This window comes from Oncorhynchus kisutch, linkage group LG28 (genome assembly GCF_002021735.2).
Source record: "Oncorhynchus kisutch isolate 150728-3 linkage group LG28, Okis_V2, whole genome shotgun sequence".
Lineage (NCBI taxonomy): Eukaryota > Metazoa > Chordata > Actinopteri > Salmoniformes > Salmonidae > Oncorhynchus > Oncorhynchus kisutch.
Window position 1 is genome coordinate 2,332,272 of NC_034201.2, and position 6,405 is coordinate 2,338,676.

Below are 6,405 nucleotides of genomic sequence, written 5' to 3' on the forward strand. Positions count from 1 at the left end.
TACAATGTGTTCGGGTAAGCAATTTTTAAACTCTTCCAACAAGATTAACTCCCGGAGAGAGTTGAAATCAGTTACCTTACTAGCAGCATGCCATTTATCAAACAGATTTCCCTTGTCTCTAGCAAATTCCACATAAGTCTTACTAGAAGACTTTCTTTGAGACCTACATCTCTGTCAGTATGCCTCAGGCACAAGCTCATAGGCACGAAGAACAGTAGCTTTGACCACTTCATAATTCAAACTGTCCTTCAGAGGTAGCGCTGACAAAACCTCTTGGGCTTTACCAGTTACTTTACACTGAAGCAATAGGCACCATATGTCTTCAGGCCATTTCAATGCAACAGCTATTCGTTCAAATACACAAAAATGGGAGTCAACCTCAGACTCTCTGAACAAAGGTACTAAGGCAATCTGCCTACTAATGTCAAACGTGTTTGAGGACACAGCAGGTGAGGACAACTCACTAACAGTGACAGTAGGAACGAAGGCTAGCCTTGCTGTCTCTGCCTCCAGTTCCATCTGGCGAATTTTGAACTCCAACTGCCTTTGTTCTGTCTGCCTCAATTTTACATATCCAAATGCCGTTGTTCTCTTTTTCTGCCTCAATTTTACACATCTCCAACTGGAGAGTGTCTCACCTAATTTGGGCTCTCTTCCGCCTCCAGTTGGAACTGTGCTAAACGGACATCCCTCCTGGCATCACCGTGGGGAGAGTGGATCAAAACGGGACAATGTGGCTGGTGTTTTAGCCTCGCCCTCATTATCAGACACCAATGGGCATACAGAAGCACCAACATCCCCTACAGGGGTAGTAGGCTCAGGCAGCGGTAACACAAGCACCTGCTCTTCCAACAATACATTTAACACTAGCTGTTTAACCTCCGCCTTAACTAAACTCTACGGAATCGATATTGAATACTGGTCAGCCAAGGTCATTAAATCAACTCTACGACATTTATCAAAAACCTCCCACGAAGGGTTATCCAAAAAGGACTTCAACTCAAAAGTAGCCATCTTAAACTACTTCACAAGAGCCAACACTAATGCTACCTCAGCTATACCACTACAACAATCTACATGAGCGGCATGGGTGTCAGTTATGACAGATCTCGGACGAGCCCCCACTTCTGTTACGAATCCCTTTTGGCCCGACAGTCTAGGGGTGGGGGGGGTGGTAATGAGACCCGTAACATAACTCATGCAATTTATAATAGTGACAAAGTAAAAGTGAGAACGAAATAACCACGACAACTGAAATCTACCGTCAAACTCAGGGTTTATTGGAAAACACATGGTAATGGGGGGAGCAGGAAAAGGGGCTGAGCTGGACCCAAGGAAAGAAACAATAAGTATTCAAAAACACCCCTAAGCTTTGCTCCACAGCAAACAACTGACAGGGTTTTTAAACAAAGGGAAAGGAACGGTGATTGGGTAGGAAACAGGAGGAGGTGTGTCTTCTGATTGATGATTGGTGACTGATTGGGGAGTGATGATTTTCACATGTGAGGGGAGAAGGAGAGATAAGAAACACACAGGATACACACACAGGATACTTGTATCCGTAACAGAGGGCAATCATACTTCTTGCACTTCACGGAGCTTTTGTGAAGGAAGTTGTCAAGGAAGTGAGTTTGTGTTTATACAGGACCTCCCGCTCTCACCTACCATCAACCAACCAGATATACGGAGCCCTCCGCATTGTTACTAAAATTGAGAGGCGCACAGCGATGCGGTACGGAGCTCAATTTAATATCTGTATGCCTCCAGAGGTTCTGCAATTGCGTCACCCCGTCCATATTGCAAGCATAAATTTGCTTTTTAAAAATGTACATATTTTTTAAACCTTTTATTTAACTTTAAGGCGCTGCATGGTCAATCCAACATCTGCATTGGCCGTGCAGCATTTACGGTGATATGGATGCAATATGGACGCAATTTTCGTCACACCATCCACATGGCCCTCCGACCACACCCGTCGGGTCTCTCCTGGACTGCGTCACCTTCAGTGATAGTTCTGGGGAAAAGTGCCTCACAGTTCGACAACCAAGTTGTCAATGCTATTAGGATATGGTTTACAATATATATCTATTCAAATATGCCGTTACAATGCAGGGGTGCAGATGCCACATAGCTGGATGGGGGACGTCAGATAAATTACTTTCCAGGGATTTGGGATGTTGGTATTTTTGCAGTAGCCTAGCCTTGATTGTCAGGTAAATGTTTAGTGGAAATATAGGCTACTGGGCGATTAGCCTACAATACGAAAAAGCTACTATTGAATAGGCCATACCTATAGCCTATCCATTTAGTTAAATTAATGATTGAGGATGGGGTTTATGCAGTATATCATGTCCTTCTCTATACCAGTGGTGTCTGTCAAGCGGTAATGCATCCATAGGCATATTGAGAACTGTACATCTGGCCCGCTTGAGGCTGGTCTCAAATGCTACATTGATTTAGGACCTATGCCTTACGCAGATGGGTTACATAGCCTACCACAGGTTGGCCTATGGATTGTATAACTGCACAATCATTATTTAAATTCACTGTTTTTCCAGGCTTGTGTTCATATATAGGCTTATGCATAAGCGCTAATATGGGTATGTGGGTTTTGAATGAATCATCACCTTAGGAAGCTCATTCCATTTCGTTGTTTTAGGCATTGAAACCACATCCACAACGACCATGTTTTCACTCAGTTTCAACCTGTTGAACTTAATTCTTCACATTGATCAATCAGAGTGAGCTGAGTTTTAAAAACAGTTATGATAAGTGTTTGTGATTTTCAATGCATTTTGGATTGATGTCAGTGGTTAGAGGGACAATAGACGGCACAATTTTCTTGTTTTTTATTTATTTACGGATAGCCAGGGTCACACTCCAACACTAAGACATAATTTAATTTTTTTTTAAAGCATTTTTGTTTAGTGAGTCCGCCAGATCAGAGGCAGTAGGGATGACCAGGGATGTTCTCTGTTTAGTGAGTCTGCCAGATCAGAGGCAGTAGGGATGACCAGGGATGTTCTCTGTTTAGTGAGTCCGCCAGATCAGAGGTAGTAGGGATGACCAGGGATGTTCTCTGTTTAGTGAGTCCTCCAGATCAGAGGCAGTAGGGATGACCAGGGATGTTCTCTGTTTAGTGAGTCTGCCAGATCAGAGGCAGTAGGGATGACCAGGGATGTTCTCTGTTTAGTGAGTCTGCCAGATCAGAGGCAGTAGGGATGACCAGGGATGTTCTCTGTTTAGTGAGTCCGCCAGATCAGAGGCAGTAGGGATGACCAGGGATGTTCTCTGTTTAGTGAGTCCGCCAGATCAGAGGCAGTAGGGATGACCAGGGATGTTCTATTGATAAGTGTGAATTGGACCATTTCTGTCCCGCTAATCATTCAAAATGTAATGAGTACTTTTGGGTGTCAGGGAAAATGTAAGGAGTAAAAAGTGCATACATTTCTTTAGCAATGTAGTGAAGTAAAAATGGTAAAATATAAATAGTAAAGTACAGATACCCCAAAAAACTACTTAAGTAGAACTTTAAAATATTTTTACTTAAGTACTTTACACCACTGCAACAGCCCTAGCAGCCACCACAATGCTTGCCATTTAAATGTAAGAGTAGTACTCAGTGATGTTGTGGTGGATTTTCCCCAAACATAACACTTTGTATTCTGGACAAAAAGTTAATTTCTTTGCCACGTTTTTACTTATTGCAAACAGAATGCATGTTTTGGAATATTTTTATTCTGTACAGGCTTCCTTCTTTTCACCTTAACTTATGTTCGTATTGTGGAGTAACTAAAATGTTGATCCATCTTCAGTTATCTCCTATCAAAGTCATTCAACTCTGTCACTCTTTTAAAATCACCATTGGCCTCATGGTGAAATCCTGAATATATTAAGGCTTGCCATAACAAAAGGGTTGAATACGTATTGACTCAAGACAACTTTTCATTTTTTATCAATTAATTTCTAAAAATATTCCACTTTGACATTATTGGGTATTGTGTGTAGATCAGTGACACACAATATAAATTTTAAATTCAGGCTGTAACAACAAAATGTGGAACAAGTCAAGGGGTGTGAATACTTTCTGAAGGCAGTGAAATGTGTTGATGGTTTATGTTCATTTTACATGCAACCACTATAACAACAAACTACAGTATGATATGCGGCTGTGCATGTTTTCTTACATTTTTAAGATAATTTTTATTGGGATATTTTACAATTACCAAGACAGGAGGAAAACGAGTGACAGGGAGACAGGGTGGCGAACCCAGGTCTTTGGGTGGCACTAATAGCATATGCCTTGATGTCTGGCACATTACCGCTAAACCACGACGTTAGCATTACTGTGTTAGTTTTATGACACAATCTATATGCTTGAGAGTAAACCGGTTCAGCTACCAGGAATTGAAGTTCTTCCTGATAGCCCATTTCCTGGATCCAAGTAGAGACCTTCTCATCTCAGCAGTGCTAGAATGGTATGCACGCAGTGCGGTGTTATACATGGCAACTCAGTTGCTGTCCTTTATAAAATGCATTACGTGGCCACAGTATGTATGTTTGCTGCATTAATATAATCGCTAACAATTTGTTATTACCTCTTTGCTACCATTTGCCGTACCAGGCGGTGATACAGCCCGACAGTAAGCTCTCAATTGTGCATCTGTAAAAGCTTGAGGGTTTTAGTTGACAAGCCAAATTTCTTCAGCCTCCTGAGGCTGTTAATGAAATGTTGTTTCAAGCAACTATATTCATTTTCTAGTGCATTTCTTTAATTTAATTCATACATTACATCGGTCCAAAAATAATGATTACACACACACACACACACTAACACAAACACTGACTGCTACAGTAGCTTAATGACATGTACAAACACACGGGTGTGATGATTCTACCGTGATCATTGCAGCGTACGCTCAACCGCTGTGATTAGAACATTAGAAACGTCTCGTTACAATTGACACATCAGTCAGCATTTGAGCTGACCACAGTTTTTTCACAAACATTTTGCAGTAACAGTCTTTACAACTTTATGTCCTCAATGTGAGTTGTTTATTTTTGGATGCAGATGTTCAGACGTAGCAGTTCTCATCCAAATCGGAAAATGTAGGCTACATTATTCTGAGGAAAGCTGTTGTAATATTTAGGTAACTCTTGGCTGACAGAAGTCCTAGTATGTATTAGCTAATAGCAATGACTATTTACAAATTATCAAGTTATATGATGGATGAGCTCACCAGTGATCAAAATAATTGAGTAAAACAGGTCGAAATTAATCCGACGGTGGGTAGAGCTTGTGCATGCCGCCATGTTTGTGTTTCTGCGTCAACCAAAGAAAAGAATAGGTGACAAGATGAGATGGGTCTGTTTGCAGTATGCTTGTTGAGGCGAAGGGGGTGTGAAGTCTGCATCATTCACTTCTGGAAGTTTACTCAACATCTGGTTAGAGCGGTGGACTAGCAACCGGAAGGTTGCAAGTTCAAACCCCCGACAAGGTACAAATCTGTCGTTCTGCCCCTGAACAGGCAGTTAACCCACTGTTCCTAGGCCGTCATTGAAAATAAGAATTTGTTCTTAACTGATCTTGCCTAGTTAAATAAAGGTAAAATTAAAAATGTTAAAATAATATAAAAATCTTTGGTTTGACAGTTGTTTACGTGACACCAGAGATTTAAACACAGCAAAAAATAAACGTCCTCTTACTGTCAACTGCGTTTTATTTAGAGCAAACTTAACATATGTAAATATTTGTATGAACATAACACGATTCCACAAATGAGACAAACTGAGCAAGTTCCACAGGCATGGGTGACTAACAGAAATTTTATAATGTGTCCCTGAACAAAGGGGGGTCAAAATCAAAAGTAACAGTCAGTATCTGGTGTGGCCACCAGCTGCATTAAGTACTGCAGTACATCTCCTCCTTATGGACTGCACCAGATGTGCCAGTTCTTGCTGTGAGATGCTACCCCACTCTTCCACCAAGGCACCTGCAAGTTCCCGGACAATTCTGGGGGGAATGGCCCTAGCCCTCACCCTGCAATCCAACAGGTCCCAGACATGCTCAACGGGATTGAGATCCGGGCTCTTCGCTGGCTATAGCAGAACACTGACATTCCTGTCTTGCAGGAAATCACGCACAGAACGAGCAGTATGGCTGGTGGCATTGTCATGCTGGAGGGTCATGTCAGGATTAGCCTGCAGGAAGGGTACCACATGATGGAGGAGGATGTCTTCCCTGTAACGCACAGTGTTGAGATTTGCTTGCATTGACAAGCTCAGATGATGCTGTGACACACCGCCCCAGACCATGACGGACCCTCCACCTCCAATTCGATCCAGAGTACAGGTCTCGGTGTAATGTTCATTCCTTCAACGATAAAAGCGAATCCGACCATCACC